This window comes from Aotus nancymaae, unplaced genomic scaffold, assembly GCF_030222135.1.
Source record: "Aotus nancymaae isolate 86718 unplaced genomic scaffold, 86718_ANA_hifiasm-v0.15.2.pri h1tg000065l, whole genome shotgun sequence".
Taxonomy (NCBI): Eukaryota; Metazoa; Chordata; class Mammalia; order Primates; family Aotidae; genus Aotus; species Aotus nancymaae.
In genome coordinates this window covers 3,197,899-3,218,799 of record NW_026988480.1, presented here as the reverse complement: position 1 = coordinate 3,218,799, position 20,901 = coordinate 3,197,899, and the positions used below count along the sequence as shown (strand labels likewise).

The 20,901-nt window shown below is 38.6% G+C and overlaps 1 pseudogene; it reads right to left on the bottom strand.

Moving 5' to 3' along the window:
* Positions 1-18,283: 18,283 nt before the first annotated feature.
* On the bottom strand, positions 18,284-18,402 carry LOC135270743 (5S ribosomal RNA; annotated as a pseudogene).
* Positions 18,403-20,901: the final 2,499 nt, after the last annotated feature.

The following is a 20,901-nucleotide window of genomic DNA, read 5'->3' as shown; positions in this document are numbered from 1 at the left end:
CTCCAAGATAAAGAAGAGTACTTTATCCCCTTAGACAATAATCTCGATCCCTAGTCACCCAGACAGCAGAGGTCCATACTGCCATGGCTGCAGCCAATCCTGGGTGCTTTCCTGTGCCTATAGTCTAGCCATTCACTGAACTGGTATTTTTATTTTCCCATAATCCAACAGAACAACTATAGCCCGTAATTAAACTGACACATGCACAGTTATCTGGTAATCATTTTGAGCAGTGGTCTTGCACTAGCACACTCACATACCCAAGCTAAAAAAAAACTCATTTGCAAAAGTAAACCATTTGCCAAAGCCAGAGCCAGGGGAATCCACCTGTGCAACCAGTTCCAGATGGAGCTTTTGCCTCTGATTTCCGTTTCTATGCTGGACTCCATGCGCACAATGGTGCCTGACAATGCTGTGCCCCACTTACTGTGTGAGATGGTCTTTGAGCCTCCTGAACAACTGCCATGCCCAGTCACTTCTATCTTCTGACACGCAAATCCCCTGGCTATGTATATCTGATTCGGTTCCTACTAGATTCCATATGTATCTGCTTTTGCTTGTTTAAGTTGTAGTGACAGGAGTTGGATTATAGGGCATCAGAATAAATGTGAGTAAAATTTCTACATCAAGCAGAAAATCAGTATGTCAGTATGTTCAGCCCTCTTATTCTTTAATTCTCTGTTTTAAAGTTTAACTTCCCTGTAATTTCAGTAAAGAACCTTCTCCACCGGTTCTAGAATTAGTAGTTCACATCTGCTCCCCCTTACCCCCAACTCCATCCTGACTCATCCCGGTCACCTGATCACCCCTGGCTACCTGCTCTGACCCGACTGTAACCATCCTTCCTGCCAAAACACCCACCCTGCCACTGCAGCTCAGACCCCTGTTCTTTTTAAAATAGCCAATCAGGATTAGTCTAGCTAGTCTAACCCTAGCCAATAGGGGACAACACAGCAGTAGGGACGACCCCCATCAGACATAAGTACCCCTTCACCCCTTGTCCAAACATGCGGTCGCCATTGTTCCATCCATGAGCTGCACCCTTCTATAGGAGTAAACTGCCTTGCTGAGAGGACTTATCTTTGAGTGCTATTTCTTTCATGGCTTCAAAATTTTACTTATAACAACTAGATCAAAATTTGAGAATAGTAACTGTAGGTCATAAGCATTGGCTGTGGGCACTGATGGCTCTCCTTAGTTCCCCATCACAAAAATCAGTATAATTCTTAACTTTTTTTTTTTTTTGAGACAGAGTCTCGCACTGTCACCCAGGCTAGAGTGCAGTGGCATGATCTCAGCTCACTGCTATCTCTGCCTCCTGGGTTCAAACAATTCTTCTGCCTCAGCCTCCCGAGTAGCTGGGTCTATAGATGTGTGCCACCATGCCCAGCTAATATTTTTGTATTTTCAGTAGAGACAGGGTTTCATCATGTTGGCCAGGATGGTCTCAATCTCCTGACCTCGTGATCCACCCAACTCGGCCTCTCAAAGTGCTGGGATTACAGGCGCGAGCCAACGCACCCGGCCAATTCTTAACTTCTTATACTTGACTTCACATTGGAATCACAAGGAAGCTTTTCACAAAATGGGGCTTTGATACAATTAGACTTTAAAGATAGGACACTGGCATTAACACACACACACACACACACACACACACACACACACACACACATACACACACCACCTCAAGATAATTCTACTGTGTAGACAAGATTGAAAAACACTGGTTCAGTGTGGCAGAGTGTTTAGAGAACTCTCTCTGGAGGTAAAAATGTCAGTTCCATGACCATGTTGACAGTGGTCACACAGTGTAATGTGGCAACTTTCTCCTCTTCAGTGGTAACGTTCATCCCCTTGCTAAAGCTTGGTGTATTACTGTAGCACCTTTTTCACCAGAGTTCCTATGTGAGTCCAGATTTTGCTTTATTTCACCTTCTAACAGCAGGCTAGAAAAAAAAAAAGACTTTGCTTCATCCAGTCTTCTCTGTTGCCTACAATTAAACTATTATTTTAATTTGTACTTCATTAGATACATAAAAGACATATTTTCTGCTCCAAGTCAACGGTTTCTTTCTTTATCTTTTCTTTTTTTTTTGAGACAGAGTCTCACTCTGCTGCCCAGCCTGGAGTGCAGTGGTACAATCTTGGCTCACTGCAACCTCTGGGTTGAAGCCATTCTCCTGCTTCAGCCTTCCAAGTAGCTGGGATTATAGGCATGCACCACCATGCCTGGCTAATTTTTGTATTTTTAGTAGAAATGGGGTTTCACCATCTTGACCTGGCTGGTCTTGAACTCCTGACCTCAGGTGATCAACTCACCTCAGCCTCCCAAAGTGCTGGGATTACAGGCGTGAGCTACTGCACCCAGCTTCCAAGTCAATTTTTAAAAAACATGATATGTGTATTCATTTATGGTACTCGCATAATAAAAGCCTGATTGATGTTTTTATTTTAAAATATCTCCAGTAAGCCTCAGTGAGAAACTGGACAGAAATGATAGTGGTGATTCAATGGGCAGCAACAGACATAATTTATGGAGAAAGTACAATACAGATGCCTACATTTCTCATATTACATTACCTTGATAAATTACTTATCAAAGATTAAGAGAAAATACATGTGCCTATTGATAAATACATGCTTATGAAGAAAAAATGTCAAGATGAAGATTGTCTAAAATGACAAATGCCTAAAATAACTACATCCGCTGCTGTATTGGTGGCATGAGAAACTGTAGAAAGACATTTGAAATCCCCTAGAGGTGCGATAAAGATAGATGATGAAATCACAGGTGGAGAAGCAAAATGTGTGGGTCAACTGCAACACCCTGGAGAATGCTCTGCCATACAGCTCACTTCTTCATGCCAGCTGGGTCCTGGGGCAGAGGATTTCTGCTGGGGATTGGTTTCTAATATGAGGGTGGGAAGTGATCTTTAGTTGCCATTACACAAAGTATAAGGCATTTGATTTAATCTTTGCTTTCTAAGTCAGACCTTCTCTCTCTCTCTCTTTCTCTCTCTCTCTCTCTCTCTCGTGCGTGTGTAAGTTAGACTCCTATATGGGTGTGTGTGTGTATGTGTGTGTGTATGTACACAAACGGCATTCCAATTGCCTAATGAACCATACCCAGATACTCTGTGCCTACTGAAATTCCGATTGCTTCCTGACCATCACACAGCTCATCTTCTTCCCATTAATTTTATGCAGATGTTGCACTCGGTTGCAGATTATTCTACGCTTTATTTTTAAGGTGGCCATGGTGTCAAAATAATCCATTTGTGGCCATTATTTCATGAATTGGACCAAAGGGAATGAGATAACTGTTTTCTTGTTTTGCTTTGTAATTTCAAACCAATGACAATAGGCAACAATAAGAAAGAGACAGTCGATGCCTGTCATCGGTCCATCTCTAGCTTTATGTCTCTGTTGTAACTGGGGTATCATTTCTGCCCTAGAATATTGTCAGTACTACCATTAAAGATAAAAACTTTTCCATGCAAAACTGCTCTAAAGTTTTCGGCATTACCCACATAGATCTTTGTGATGAGTGAAATTTTCATTCAAGTCTTTATGGTTGCTTTAATAGTCCTGGTCTACTTTTTCTTTTGAAGATTTGTTTTTGAGAATATGTGAATAATTGTATTTTCTCGAGACTCATTTAATGTCTTTTATAAATTGCTAAAATTATTAATAGAGTTGTATTAGGCATTTTTAAATGATGGCAATAATTTGAGACTTAAATATTAAATTGCCATTAGACAATTAAATATTAATTGAGGTAGCCAATACTATAATTAAAACAGGATTAATACCTTAAATAATATGAGCTTTATTTAGTTGCAAAAGGTAAGAAACAACATAAGAAGGAAAAAAATAGGATGTTATGACAGAAAGTGACTAAGTAGGGATAAGGAGGACCAATTTATACTGGGTGATGAAGAGAGGTCTCTATGTGGACGGCCAGGAGTGCAAAGAAACAGGACAGAGTTTCCAGCCACAGAGAACTCCTGGTAGTCCTAAAGTAGAAGTGAGCTTGAGAAGTGCATGAACAGAAAGAAGTTTAGTGAATGAGTGGAAGAGAGGGAAGAGCCAAGACCTCCAAATTAGGCAAGCACCAGTTCACGTGCAGGCTTTTATTCCATTGCAAAGAGCGTGGGTTTTACGTCAAATACAATGAAAGGATGACAAGATCTGTTTTCTATCTTAAGATCACACTGGCTGCTGTGTGATTTGATTATAAGAAGGAAAGAACAGAAGTGAGAGTACAAATGGCAGTACTATGCAGTAGCACAGGAGGAGGTGGCTATGGGTGGAGCAAGGAGGTAGAGGTAGAGGAGGGAGAAGTGAGCACAGGAGGAATGCACACAGGTAAGATGGAACTGGCTGATAGATCTGACGTTGGAGATACACACACTAAGAATTATAGATAGTGCTTACATTTTGGCATGAGTATTTGGAGTGATAAATGGCTTGTAGCGCCATTTGCTCAATGCTGTTTGGACAAGATTGGAAGAGGAAAAGGTTGGGGAGGAGCGGTGGAATCTGGAGTTCCATTCCAGCCACGTCAGACCTGAAATGGCACTCAGGCATCTAGGTGGAGATGTTCCAGGCAAATCACGGGTGGAGGTAGCAATTGGTTAAACCTACATATTACTAATAAAAATGTCAGAACAAATTCAACCGCTGAAAAATTGAATGTACATTCCTGAAATTGTTTTGACTCAAAGGGGAAATTCAAGCCCAAATAGTAAGCTTTTGGACATTAATGCAGATGCTGTGTGTGAAAACTTCACAAAATATATTGAAGCTTTTCCAAATAGCAAATTTTTATACTTAAATACTTTCAAAATTGCAAAGATAAAAGGAAAACACAGAAAATAAGTAACCTTAATAGCATAAGACAAATTCTAGAAGAGTAGGAGGAAGAATGTATGAATAATACCTCTCTACTGGCCTGCAACTGTGTCTTTATCTTGAACCTCAGAAGCGAAAATATGTTTCTTGATTGTAATTCTTCCACTCCAGGAAAAGATCTTTGGAAAGGCCAGCACTCGCAACTGATTCAGATCTATCAAAAGAATTCTAGGACAAAATGTCCGCTGGCAAACAGCCTTCATAAAATCTCTTCCAAATTCCAAATAAAACAGGCCAATCAAGATAAAATTTTGGAAAATAAAACTCTAAAAAATAAACTTGCCAGTTATTCTAATGGCAGAATATTGGCTTCATCTTCACTGTTCTGCAGATGGAACAAAGTGGATGAAAAGCTGCCCTCTTTATGCCCTAATGCCGCTGGGCTTCACCTCATAAAGCCGACACCAATACACAGAACAATTTCTGTGTCTCAGAGACACTGACATGAGAGTGTGCATTCTCACCACCTCCTCCAGTGTCCTCTCCACCATCATTTTCTTCCCACAACTTAGGATACTTCTAGCTCTTCAGCACATCCCAATAGAAAAAGTCAAAGAACAAATTTCCTTTTTTTTTTTTTGAGACAGAGTCTCACTCTGCTGCCCAGCCTGGAGTGCAGTGGTGTGATCTCTGCTCACTGCAACTTTCATCTCTCGGGTTCAAGTGATTCTCGTCCTCAGCTTTCTGAGTGGCTGGGATTACAGATGCATGCCACCATGCCCAGCTAATAGTGTAGTTTTAGTAGAGAAGTGGATTCACCATGTTGGCCAGACTGGTCTCACACTCCTGACCTGCAGTGATCCACCCGCCTCGCCTCAGCCTCTCAAAGTGCTAGGATTACAGGCATGAGCCACCACGCCTGGCCCACATTTCCATTTCTTATTAGATCATTTTATCCTTCCCATCACCTCCACCTCCAAAACTCTGAATCTTTTCTTTGGTACTGCTCATATTACTAAGCATAACGATATTTGATTTTGCAGACTGATTCTAAAAATAAACAATTGGGACATAATTATCACTACTTAATGTGGTTTATTTAATACACAAATTGCATACTATGATTATGCTTTCCTTTCTCTAGGCCTAAAGTCATGACCCCTGTGACTTTCAGATGAGACTACTCTGGATGCAAATGTGAACAGCTTCCTGTACTGCACTCTGCTGTTCCTCATAACCTCTGGGCTGATTAAAGTTCATTTAGTTGATACATTTTATTTCCGTCATTCCCAAGAGTGTTTCTGGACTCTTCCATAAGTGTGCTCTAATTAGAATTAATAGATGAGTTGCAAATTTGTTTATCCTGTCTTTGCATTTATTTTCTATTTTCAGAGATGATTTAGTCTTTTAGGTTTGAAAAATTTCCTCAGTCTGTAAAGGCCTTCTTCAATCAACCTCTGGCTAACTGAGTGCTAAAGAGAAGTCTGATATTCAAGTACTTCTTATTCCTTCTTAAGAGATTTTATTTACATTCTAAGAGCTTTTATGATGTATTAAAGTTTCACACTTATGGATTTAGTTGTGGACCTTTGCTTCACCAAATGTGCTGGGCATTCACTGCACCCATGCAATCCGCTGCCTGATGACCTTGACAGCATCGATATTCCGTTTTGAGCTCATCCTCTAGTCTCTTATATGTCTAAATGTTTCTAACTATTTTAAATCTTTATCTCATTATTTTGTTTTGTTTTTTGAGATAATAATCTTCAACATTATTTTAAAGGTATTCTATTGAGTTAAATTGATTGGTTTTATATATATACATATACACATTGATGTGTTTGTGTACTCATATAAATATATAGATGTCTGCCTATAAAGTTGCCAGTTAGCGGTTTGTAAGATTGATTTGGCCTAGTTTCATTCTGCTGTTGCTTAATTCTCCTCTGTACCCTGAATCTGCATCATTATTTTGTTCTAGGCCTATTTTCTCCTCATTGTTTTAAACTCATCTTTCTCTTTCCAGTTGCCAGCTCTCCTCGAATATGTTGGTTACCATTCACATTTAATACATAACGACTGTGCCCAAATGCCTGCACTAAGAGACCTGACCAAACTCCAGCATGACTTCTAGTAGCTTCAGGCCACGTCCTTAGAATGACCTTATCTGCCCTTCAGTGCCCAATTGAGAAACCTTAACATTGCCAGAAGAATTTACTGTTGGTTTTAGCCAAAACCTAGTGATGGTCAGATAAGCCCTTGGACCACCTCTCCGAGCAGTTCTTTTAGAAAGCTTACAGTTCTAAATCCTTTCTCCACCCCTTTGAGATATAAATCTTCTGCTGTCCCGAATTGTCTCCTCAAGGACCTGAGAGCCAACTCTTTGAAATGCAGACACTCAAGGAGTAGCTCTCCATCTCTCTCCCAGTCCCTGAGGGAGGAGAAGGGCCTAATCTCAGAGGTCACCTTGTTCCAACTTGCATCACTATCTCCTGTCATGAAGATATGAGATGTTTGTTTCTCCTCTATAAAGCGCCAAGCAGCAAACTATTAGTCCATCTCATACTGCTATAAAGAACTACCTGAGACTGATTAATTATGTAATTATGATGAAAAGAGGTATTGACTCATAGTTCCACGTGGCTGGGGAGGCCTCAGGAAACTTTAAGTTGTGGCGGAGGGCAAAAGGGAAACCAGGCAGCAGAAGAGAGCGAGCAAGAGGGGAAGTACCACATTTTGAAACCATCAGCTCTCATGGGAACTTACTATCATCAGAACAGCATGAGGGAAATCCGCCCCATGATCCGGTCACCTCCCACCAGCTCCCTCCCCTGACACATAGGGATTACAATTCCAGATCAGATTTGGGTGGGTACACAGAGCCAAACCATATTACAAACTCACATGGGCTAGTCTCAGGGACCAAAACCTCATGCCCTTCATTGCCTTTATTTTTTTATTTTTAAGTATACCATAGTATTTGAAAACTCTCCTGCCTTTTCTTTCGGCAGAGTTCAGATCAGGCTACAGTGGGATTTTTTGGGTTATTATTTTGTTTTGTTCTTTTGTTTTTTTTCTTAGAAAGGGTCTCATTATGTTTCCAGGCTGGTCTCAAACTCCCAGTCTCAAGCGATGCTTCCACCTCAGCCTCTATAGTCACTGAGATTAGAGGCATACAGTGGGTTTTAACCTCTATTGCAATACTTATCAACAAAATCTGTCTTTATTACCTTTAACTAGTGTCTGGCTTTTAAAAAAAAAAAACTTGTTGAGAGTGACAATCTTTGATTTAGGGTACCAGTGCCTCAATATCTTTTCTAGGACTGCCTCCCAAAGGGTTGATTCATTTTCTTTAGAGAAACATCTTTCAGTGTGTTGCCTACGCAGTAAATCACTAGCTGGCAATCCACTGTGCTTTGAGTAGGCTGGAGCCAGGGCCAGCGTTGACCCTTCTGTGTGTAATATTGAGTTTCTATGAACTCCCTTTTTATAGTCCTGATTCATTCTTACACACATTTATAACAAACTCTCTAAGCCTCATTCCTCGCTCTGTCTCTGCAAGCCACCTTCTCTTATTCTCATCTGCCCCAGGCACTCTGCTACGCATCTATTCTCACCTAAGCTTCCTCTGTCCTGCTTCACTAATTACCATTCCTTCCTCTGATTTCTGCCTTTCGTCCATAGGAAGATCTATACAAATATATTTGTTCTCACTGATCTATAATATTTGAATTGCATCAACATACTTTTTAAAGAGATGTGAAAATAAGTGATTTTTTTTTTTTATTGAACTGAAAAATAATATGTCTACTTCCTTAGCTTATATCATATTGAAAGACTTTCCTAGAAAAATACAAACTACCAAAAATTTGCCAAGGAGAACTATGAAAAATGAGACATCATTAAGTACAGAAAATGGAAATCACAAATGTTCACAAATTATCTTTAAAAACATTGATAATACAGTTTTATAAAAAGAGAAATTCTAATTTATAAGAACCTGATAATTTCAAGGAATATAAATTGACATAGAGAATAAAATAAATATGGATATTTTTCTAACGTGTTGTGAAAAAGTTAGTGTGTAAGATTGTCTTAGTGAGATGTTAATTTTTCTTTCACCTGTAAATTTGGGTACTGTTCTTTCATTCTATCTAGTAAAGTAGTTAGACCTTTTTTGTTTCCTTGTTTCAAAGATATTTCCAGGACTGAAGGCCAAATTGACAACTCCTGGGTTCTTTTGTAAAAGTCTAAATTAATTTCAGAATTATACTAAAGAGGAATAGTTTAAAAGACAACAAGAGAAGGGATGAAGAAGACAGAGAAAGAGAGAGAAAATTTCATGTTCTAGAACATGAAATGGGTGGGCTCTGTATATTCAGACCCTGTGTGCCACCCTCTGGAAGAATTCAAGGATGCCATTTAAAAAAAATAAAGCAGATACGTATTAATATGAGAGCTTATTCTTTGAAAATTGAAATGAAATAGACTCTGAGGGAATCTAGTGAGAAAAATATTTTTTTAAAGTACAAATAAGCAAAATACTCAAGATACAAAACAGTGAAAGCTGACAGGAGAACGATTGACATTTTGGAAATGGAAATATATTTCCAAAAATAATTCCAAAACTGGTTTAATAGGTGAGTTTTCTAATACAGTGAAAAATGGTGAAAGTCTACTGCTGAAATATCAAAAATTAATCATAAAAGCAATGATTTTATCAAAGAAATAAATAAGCAAGAGATTCACATTTCACAGATGAATTAGAGCTGCATGGCCCTAATCTTTCTAAGCTGTTTTCATGAAAGAAGCATGATCTTGATATGAAAAGCAAAATACTTAAGTGTTCAAATTCATAAAAACCATAGTAAAATCTTAATTATGACCACCGATTAAAAATTCCAAATAAAATGTTGGTAGACATAAACAAGCAGCATATCAGAGAAGTAATTTGCCAAGAACAGATGGAGCTTATAACCAGGAAGAAAATACTTAAAAAGGAAAAGCCAGAAAAGTATTCATTATAGTCATAATCAAACAAGGAAAAATCTGATTAGCTTAAATGCTGAGAAAGCCTTTGAGTCAATTCAGTACCTACTTTTTATTTAAAAGTGCTTAATGAAAACATAATGATGGATATAAGCACATTTATATTTAGTCTCATTTTCACCCTACTTGACATGATGCTAATTTGGCCTACAACATGTGTGTGTGTTATGGTCAACCATACAAAATTGACTATATTTGTTCTTTGACAACAAAAATAGCTATCTCATATTCATATAATATACATATTTTCAAAGTAGCATCATGTGGAATAAAAAAAGAAATGCAAACATAAATTACTAAAACCACGGGATTTTGTTTGCATTACTAAAATTATAAAATGTTTTTCTCACCATGACACAAATCCCCAAACCACTCCAATGTCAATACATTTTACAATGTGAAACTGAAGGACAATCAACAGAGATAATTGGTCAAGGTCACCCTTTAAAGGTTAAAATAAAAATAACAAGCTGAAATTTTAAAATATCTGATCTCAGATAAAATTATAACTCTCCAAAACTGATAAGCTGTACGACAGTAAGAAAGATTCTATTAGAAAAGTAGGCCAATGACATAAATTGACATCCTACAGAAAAGGAATTCTTAATGGCCTACTAAATATGAAAACAACAGTAATACCATTCATAATTAGGAAAATCCAAGTTAAAGCTTCAACGAGATAGACATCTTCAAGTGCCTGGTGTACAAGTAACTGCATGTTGACTGGAGGGTGAGCAGAGTGATCTTTCTGGAGGCCAGTTCCACAGCATCCCATAGATGGGGATTTAAAAGTGCAAAAACACATGACCCTAAAAGTGCTGCTTTGTCTACGGCAGTGAAGTATGGAAAGAGCATAAAATCCTGTCACCTTGAGATTGATGAATAAACATATTTGCAGTGGAATAATATACAGGAGTTAAAAATGACGGTGCTTTTTATCCTATAGACCTAAATGCAGTTATCATCTCTGAGAGACTTGTATTTTCACAAAATAGCAAAACACAAAATGCGGCATAGTAGGCTAATATAAATGCAAGAAAAATCTGATTGGAAACACTTTATGTATGAAAGTTCACATAGAAGACTGTGAAAGCAATGAATATCTTTGGAAGAACATTAACTAACAGTGATTGCTCCCTGGGAGAGAAAACTAGGGAGAGGCCTTTGGCTAGGGGCAGGAGGTAGAGCCTGAATTTGGAACCACCATGATGGGCTGTGATTCCCTGCAAGCCAGAGTCTGAGCAAAGGAGAGGGTGGAAGGCAGGCAGCAGAGGTGAGGGCCATTGCCCTGCCCTTTGAGACAGACGACACCAGAGACCTTGATGTTAGAGGGAAAGGCCACCAGGGCCTGGGCAACTGTTTTCGTGCATTTCTGAACAACTTATACTGCCCCGGCCATGTCCCTACCAGTGGTTGGAACCTTGCGTTACAAGGAAACATATTGCATCACCTTTGCCGTGGGAGCCCTTCTGAAAGGGCTGCTGCCAGAGGTGGAGAGAATATTTCTGCTGACTTGTAGTGGCTACAGAGGGTGGCAAAGCAAGAGTTTAGGGGAGGTTGACTGTGGGAAAGGCCCTCGCTGGGGTGTCACTAATGTAGTTCAGGGATTTGGAGGCGATTGGCAGCAACCCAAGCAATTATGCAGACCCAACCCTGCAGGCAGAAGGGGGAAGGTGACCACCAGAGCCTCGGGATGCTAGCACAGCGGACCCTGCCCCAGCAGCAGGACCAGAGACCCACTTGGGAGGGGTCTGCTGAAGACAGAAAGTCTTCATAATTATGCTGGGGCACTCAGGGTAGTAAACTCCTTCTGCTAAATGAATTTGTTTTGCTTTATTCACGAAAGGACTGCTTACAGTATTCAAAAAACAATACTGTATAAAGACTGTAGAACTTGGCAAAGGACTGAAAGGGGAATTGAATTAATAGAGAGACATATTATGTTCCTATGAGAAAGCATCACCTTTCAAATATGTCAATGCTCCTTATATTTTCCATATTGTTACTTTTTCAGCCAAACTTTCAATAGCATGGTTTTTTTTTCTATTCTTGATAAAATAAGTGCAGAATCCATTCTGAAGGGTAAATATTTGAGCAGAGTCATGAAAATATTGACAATGAGGAACAATGCATGCTTGAAAAGACAAGATTATAACTATACAGATCTAATATATGAATTACTTTAAAACAAAGTGGACTTCAAGGTCCAGAACTAAAGAATAGGCCCAGTAGAATTTATTAATAAGTATCTAGATGGCAGATCTGTTTTATTCATCAGGCTTGGCTCTGTTCAAAGGCTCTGTCTCTATTTCCTGTTTCTCTCTGTCTCTCTTTACACACACACACACACACACACATGCACACACACGCACACACACACAAAAAGACAAAAATCAGAGTTATCATTTTACTTAACAGTTGTATATGATGATGTCAAATTATGTATTTTAAATCACACAAAACACATATTTAATACCTTAGAAAACACTTGCAATATCCATTAACATACATAATTATTAGAATTTCTAACAAAAAGCATGAAAAATCCCAGTAGAAAAATGGACATGGGAATATGAGTAAACAATTCACAAAATAAAACAACATAAAAGGGAAACTAATAATATTCTACTGTTATTTGATTTACAGATATATGAATATGCATTCTTATTTCTTCTTCTTCTTTTTTTTTTTTTTTTGAGACAGAGTTTTGCTCTTGTTGCCCAGGCTGGAGTGCAATCTCGGCTCACCGCAACCTCTGCCTCCTGGGTTAAAGCAATCCTCCTGCCTCAGCCTCCCAAATAGCTGGGATTATAGGCATGTGCCACCACACAAAATTAGCACGTGGCTAATTTTGTATTTTTAGTAGAGATGGAGTTTCTCCATGTTGGTCAGGCTGGTCTCGAACCCCTGACCTCAGGTGATCTACCCGCCTTGGCCTCCCAAAGTACTGGGATTACAGGCATGACCCATGGCACCCGGCCCATGAATTCTTATTTCTAGTGAAAAATAGCTTGAAATTAACTGTTAAAATTTTTAATTGTATATTTTCTCTGGCTCAGCAGTTTCACCAGAAATTTGAAACCAGTCATATGGAAGCATTTTGCCAATGACAAAATTTATCTAAATGCGGTTTTTACACAGTTATTTACTGATTTATTTTTAATTTTATTTTAAGTTCTGGGATACATGTGCAGAACATGCAGGTTTGTTACATAGCTATACATGTGCCATGGTGGTTTGCTGCACCCATCACCCCGTCATCTGGCTTTTAAGCTCGGCATGCATTAGCTGTTTGTCCTAATGCTATCCCTCCCCTTGCCCCTATCCCCGACAGGTCCCAGTGTGTGATGTTGCCCTCCCTGTGATCATGTGTTCTCATTGTTCATCTCCCACTTATGAATGAGAACATGCAATGTTTGGTTTTCTGTTCCTGTGCTAGTTTGCTAAGAATAATGGTTTCCAGCTTCATCCCTGTCCCTGCAAAGGGCATGAGCTCATCCTTTTTTATGGCTGCATAGTATTCCATGGTGTGTATGTGCCACATTTTCTTTATCTAGTCTATCATTAATGGGCATTTGCATTGGTTGCAAGTCTTTGCTATTGTAATTAGTTCTGCAATAAACATATGTGTACATGTGTCTTTATAGTAGAATGATTTATAATCCTTTGGGTATATACCCAGTAATGAGATTGCTGGGTCAAATGGTATTTCTGGTTCTAAATTCTTGAGGAATCACCACACTGTCTTCCACAACTGTTGAACTAATTTACACTCCCACCCACATACACTGCTGCTTTTCTCTTTTAGAGAAAACAACCCAAATATCTAACAAAAACCCTCATAATTAGTTACATTTAGTTAAAATGTAGAAGCCTCAGTATGATGTACATCAAAAATATACAATATACACAAAAATATTGAATGTTATTACATTTTGGTTACAGAATTAAAGTATTTTCTATTTTTTCCTGCTGTGTATCCTGTATTTTGACATTGTCTACATCAAACATTCAATTCACATAATGCTAAATGGTAAATTAAAACAAATGATCCAGATAACTTTTTATCAACTGATTTATAGGGCATAGTCCTATAAACTTAACATGTTTCATTTTCATCTCAAAGTACGTACCTTGACCCTAATGTGTTCAATTGTGAAAACTTAGGAGTTAAATGTAATGAATACATATTTTTGGTATTTGAATACTAATGGGAAATTAAGAATGGTTGTCTGAAATTCCATGGAGATAGACCCAATAATTGAATGCATAGCTATAATTCTTCTAGGATTGGTTGTTGGAATGACTTTCAGAAATAAATCTGGATTCTTCTCTTCACTTTGGATTGAACACTTAGATGACATTTGGCAGGTGTATTATCTTGGACTCACACCACGAAATTGAAACTTTTAATGTATTCTGTTTTCATAGGTTTATCTACTTACTACGAGCTCTTAGATTTAAAAGTGAAGTATATAGAGATTTATGGTAATTCATAAATGAAAAGTTAGGACAATTTACCTAATAGTCTTCAATTTATAGCAATGTGCTCCCACAAAGAATTGCCTAACCAAAGTTTTTTAATCATGTTCTCTAAAAGTGTCTTAAAGCATGAAGATTGTCTCTTTTTAACCTAATATATTCTGGAAATATATCCAGCAAAGAGAAATTTGTTACCCTACTGTAGGCCTCATTTTTACCTTATAACGGATGTTTACTTGCCTGTAACATAGTTTTATTTGCTTCCTAGACTGAGTGTGTGCTCTCCACAAATATTTTTAGCTATGACATAAAATAATTATAGTTCTATATTTTATGTTCCTTTTAAGTATAAATAACATCATATATAAATATACATTATTAGTATACTTATATTTTATAAATATATTTATAATATGTAAATATATATGAATTCTACCAAATTCTATAATATATAAATATATATTACATAATATATATTTATAATGTCCAAATATAGTTACATAACATATATTTATAATATATAAATATAAATGTCTCAATATAAGTATAAATTATAATTATTTTATGATTCCATGCATGTCTTATTAGTCCTAACAGTAATTCATTCTAATCATAACTATACAAAGGTTTTTCTCATTGTATGTTGGAAATGTGTCATGATAGAGTGCATAGGCTGCCTACTGACAAAGAAAGAAATACCTGTGATGTCAATGGATCTTCTGTCAGTCACCCAGCTCAGCACCTGAGCTGACATGCACAACACAAAATCAATCGTTTTCTCAAGTACTAGGATTTCTCAGTCAATAATGTCATTTTGTGAAATCATTATAGTAGTTCTAAGTTTTCTGTACCTCCTGCTCATACATTGTATTTTGTGTAAGTTTTCTACTGTCAATTACCACAAACTTAGTGGCTTGAAACAACACAAATTCATTTTCTTACAGTTCTGTAGAGATTCTGAAATAGATCTAAGTAAAGATCCAGGTGTGAGAAGCGTACATTTCTTTCTGAAGGCTTTGGCTTCTTGGCTTTTTGCAGCTTCCAGTAGTGACCTTCTCTCCTGGAGATTCTCTTCAGAATCTTTCTTCCATTTTTAAGGACCCCTGTGAGTCCATTAAGCCCACCTGGATAAGCGAGGATAATCGTCTTGTCTTAAGGTCATGTGATTAGAAATCTCAATTCTGTCTGCAACCTCGGTTCACCTTTGCCACATAACCCAACATAGTCCCAAGTTCTGGGGATGAGGATGTAGACATTTCAAGAGGATTGTTATACTACACATGACATAATCCAAGTTATTCTTGTAACTTCTTTAGAATCAATAGAACTTGAAGAAACATCGTACTATTGAGAGTTGTGGTAATTTGACTAAAAATAAAGAATCTTCCCTCAAAAACACTTGTCTCCTGAGAATGGGAAAAGTTTGATAAGGAATGTGTTGAAGAATATATTAAAATCAAGTCTTGTTGAGAGGAAAATGCAGAAAGTTGACGAAAGTTTGGATTTCTCAGTATGGTAGATCTTATTAGATTACAATGCGTTCTGCTCATTCTTAGAGAACAGTATTCAGGCATGTGATTATCTGCTCTGGCTTCATGTTTTTTCTTACCTGGGGTCTCTCCGCCTTGTGTTAGATCTATCGGTGGTCACAAAGTAAGAAGTGTGAGGAAAGATAAGGGCGAAGGGAAAAGTGGCATTGGATGGAGGGTTTACTGCTTGTTATCTAGGAGGTAGAGACTCACCAAATGCTTTACTTCTCTTTTTAAAATTATAACAATATCAATAATGATGTGACTAATTATAAACCTTACCAGTGAGCAAACCAATGCCATGAGATAAAATAGTTTGCCCCAAATCACGTAACTGAAATTGGGCACAGAACTGGGACCCAAACTCAGGTTCCCTTGGCTTCCTGAGCTGTGCTTCTTCCATCCTACAAGCCAGAAAGCAGTCATGACATAGCAGTCATCCTTCTGTTTTATCATGCACTCAGTATAAGTTCAGAACGGTCTCCAATCCACTTCCTAAGACATCTGAAAACAGCAACTGAGCATTTCTGGGGACTGGACGCACTCTGACAAAAAAATAAAATACTGGAAATGAATCGAAATCTAGAAATCTCCTCTTCCCATCACTCAGTGAGGAAAATGGGAAGGCCAGAGACCAGAAGGACATCTATCCAGGGATAAGATTTTGGTGTCAATGTAGGTCTGAAGCAGTTCTGTTCATTGACTTCGCCTCTTGTGGGTAGGCCTCGGCATTGTCACACTCTTGTGTTCAGAGGATGTGGCCTCTCACTGTACTCTCCATTCTCAAGAGCAACCACGAGATAGGCTATGGTGCTGTCTTATGCTTAGAATGCATGGGATTGCAGGGCATTATCATATGTAATTCATCACCAACTGGATCAGAAAAGCCACCCTCTCACTTCCAGAGCTATCTGCCTCTCACTGTTCATGGATAGATTCTTGATGGCCTTCTCCTTTCTTCCATATCAATACTTGCTGTTAAATACCCTTTATCTAGACTTCATTGGCAAATATTGCTGGGGTGAGGAGAGCAGCTATGTGAAGGTGGCCTGAGCGTGTCTACTTCTGCCTGCCTTTCTGCCTGAAACTCTTAATGTTGGTGAAGGAAGCCTAGATGGGAACAAATGCTCTCCCATGGGTAGCCTCAATTCCACAAAAGAAAAAAGTGTACAGGAGGAGTCCAGCATTCTGTTTATTTAGCAATGTTATGTTGATGCCTTGCCCTGCTAGCAAGAAGAATTTTGTTTAATTCACAGGACCAAGTTTAGAACTCTGTAAACATTACCTTCTTCCTTACATTTATTACCAGTGTTTCCATTCAATTCAATGAACATTTATTTATACAGTAACAGTAGTTTGTAAAATATTCATGACTCCTTGCATTGCACAGATAGGTTAATATTATGCTTTTCTTAGAGCTCTGGCCATAGAGGTTTTGCATACTTGAAATGCTGACCACTTTTCAGACTTCGTAAATTTTCTTTCAGCCTTTTTAAGATGCTATACATAAGTCATGATGACCTGGGCATTCAAGCTATCAAATTCTTTTAAAGCCTTACCCCTGTGAGGCCAGGCAGTAAGAGAATCCCAAATGGGATATGACTCATGACTGTAGACCAAATGCCTTATCCTAAAAAGAAGCTCAGGCATTTCTAGAGATAGTCCCTGTGAGCTTTCTCATTTCTGTGGGGAGAATGACCTTGCAATGATCTTCATTTGACAACCTGTCCCTGCCTACAAATAGTGCATTTGCAAAGCATTGCAGTAGGAGAAAATGTCCAACTGGACTGTGTTATCCATATCCCTCTAACTTCAAGCAGGGATGCTGAGGTGGAGGGGAGAGGTAGTTACTGAGAGCCTTCATCTATCATTAAGCAGACCTAGCCACCTTCTTGTGGCTGGCTTTGCATCCCCCTGGGTGTCTCTTGTTCTTTGTCCTTATCACAACACTTGTAACCCCACCTATTCCCTAGTTCCCTTTTCTAATGTCTAAGTGATTCCTGTTTTCTTCACTTACCTCCTGCTTTTAGTCCTGATCATACCTCTTGGACCACACAATAGAAAGCAACTTTCTTATTTGTTTTGTGTTGTTTGCTTGTTTATAGAGATGAGGTCATACTACCTTGCCCAGGCTGATCTCAAACTCCTGGATTTGAGTGATCTTCCTGCTTTGGCCTTCTGAAGTGTTGGGGTGACAGGAGTGAGACACCACATCCAGCCTAACTTCCCCAGCCTAACTTCCCCATTTGGAAACTCCGTACCTCTGCTCCAATTGTCCTCTGTGCCTCTCCCCACCTCCTGTACTTTCCATTGCTTCAGATTGGTAAAATTCTTCTTTCTTTTTTTTTAATTTTTTTTTTTCTTTAAGCTTACAGCACCCAGTATTCCCAGGCAGTCTCTCATCCAAGTACTAACCAGGCCTGACTCCGCTTAGCTTCCGAGATCAGACGAGATGGGGTGCATTCAGGGTGGTATGGCCGTAGACGTGAAATCCTTGTTAGGAAGATGGACCTTGATTTTGCAGGAGGCTTCTTTCTCTAGCAACTTAAAGATAGCAGTCTGATTGGTGTATGCTGTTGCCTCTGAAATTTTGCCCTTCTCCCAGTGCCAGTCCTTGTATGGAGCCCTTCCGTGCCTCACGGAGGTCACCCCTTAAGGGGCCTGGAGAAGGAACCGTGCTTCGTGGAGGAAGACAAGCTGAATCTAGCTTTGCAGCTCCAACCTGGAAAAGCCACCAGTGGGGAGGGGCCAGTGTTGTAGAGGACAAGCACTTACAGGCTTAAGAGGGAGCTCATGACGATTCAGCTAAAGTGGAGAGAAAATAATGAAATGATAAAATCATTTTTGGAAATAATTTTTAAGCTTGGGTAATGAGGGATTTTGAGGGTATGTGTCAAATGAACAGCCTCATCAACTCTCTTTTGTCTGTCTCTTTCACTAACTCATTTATTCTATGTCTTTCTATTTGTCTCTTATTTCCTATTTCAGTATTTGGCACCTTTTAGTCATTAAAAAAAAGTTACTCATCTTCCTTGCTATTTTCCACACACATCTACCTATCCAAGCAATCTAGTGAATATTGTTTCAATTTCTTTTCCAACTACTTATTTGCTAATCCAGTGGTGTCACAAGTACCTGATTTTGAATTATCAATTGTAGCTTAACCTTTCCACAAATGAAAGAAGAGTCTCTTTAATGTAAGCCTGATTTCCAGTCCAATAACTAAAAAGCAATGTCATGCTCAGATTGACTCTCTGTAATCCTCTAAATGAGGTGGAGAGATTAGAGAGGACAGGAATTAATAGATCATGGATATTGAAGGAGTAAAATGTTCTTTAACCCAATTCATACCTCAGCTCTGATGAACACCAATAGCATTTGGAAGCTTAAGAATGGAACAGTGCAAAAGGTGAAAACATGATTGATAGTAGCTTTGAGGTTTAACATCACAGAGGCAAAGGGACAAAAAAAAGGTAACATGAGGAGTGAAAATATTCAAATCAGAGTAAAGCAAAGAATAACATTTTTAAAGACACTAATTGGACTATTCAGCTGTTTCCAGTTCAGAAATGATTACAAATACCAGACATATGTCAGACAGCACCCTCCTTAACAGAGATTTCCGGTGTGTATTAGTCCATTCTCACACTGCTGTAAGTAAATACCTGAGGCTGGGTAATTTATAAGGAAAGAGGTTTAATTGGCTTATGGTTCTGCGGGCTGTACAGGAAGCATGGCTGGAGAGGCCTTAGGAAACTTGGAATGATGGTGCAAGTCAAAGGGGAAGCAGGCACATCTTACCTGGCCTGAGCAGGAGGAATAGGGAAAGTGGGGAGGTGCCACACACCTTTAAACAACCAGATCCTATGAAAACTCACTCACAGGGGACTCTGCCCCCATGATCTAATAAACTCCCACCAGGCCCCACCTCCAACATTGAGGATTAATATTTGACATGATATTTGGATGGGGACACAAATCCAAACAATGGCTTGGTTATGGATTAATATTAATTTTTTTAACACAATTTTTTGGTAGTCAGTATATTTTATCGTTTCCTCTAAGTATCTGGAACTTTGGTGGACTTTCAAATAAAAAATAAATCATTATACTAACATCATTCCGACTGTGGCATGTGTGTTGGTTGGTTTGGCTTAAAGTAGAGCTTTACTGACAGTGAGAACCTCCTTGCCTGATGTAGTAAACAACTTCTACATTTACTCTGTCAGTGAGACTTCAAGCACTTCTGTGTATAATTCTCATAATAGTGTAGCAGAAGAGGAAAAGGGAACAGAAAAAAAAATTGTAAACAATACATTTAGAACTAGTTGTGGACTCAAAACCCAGCTCTACAAACTAGTAACTGAGTAAGCTGGTCAGTTACCTTGCTCCATGAGCTGCAATGTCCTTATAGTAAATTCAAGATACTGAAACTATAATGCCTATGCATATTATCATTTAAATAAGACTATGCAAGTACATATAAAGTGAGAGGCTTCACGTCTACTATATGAATTGCTTGTTATTATAAACTAGTTTCTGATACACTCCTAGCATTTCAACTTTTGAAATCTCTATATTAAAGTTTCATAGTCAGGCAAGAAGTTCTGATTCTGACTTTTCAATTTTCCTGATATGCATATTCTTAAGCAATGTGATGTGAGGCAGTATTCTTCCTGTCCTCCAGGATGTCACTACAGCAACAAGGTGAATGAGTGATGGGGGAAGGTTCACAAACCCCATTTGCAGCAAAAGTCAAAGAGCTGTACAATTCAGAGACTCCAAAAAATGTTTGATTACTTTCAAAGCCTGCTGTAATTGGGCACATCTCCCACGGAGGGGCTGTACTGAAAAAGATAACTCCTGCTAAGACGGTCCATTTGAGAAAGAACCAGCAAACATGCCAACAGAAGAGGTGCTTCCTCCAAAGTTTCAGGTCCTGTCTTAGGAATGGGGCAAACAGAGAACCAGCACTCATGAGGAA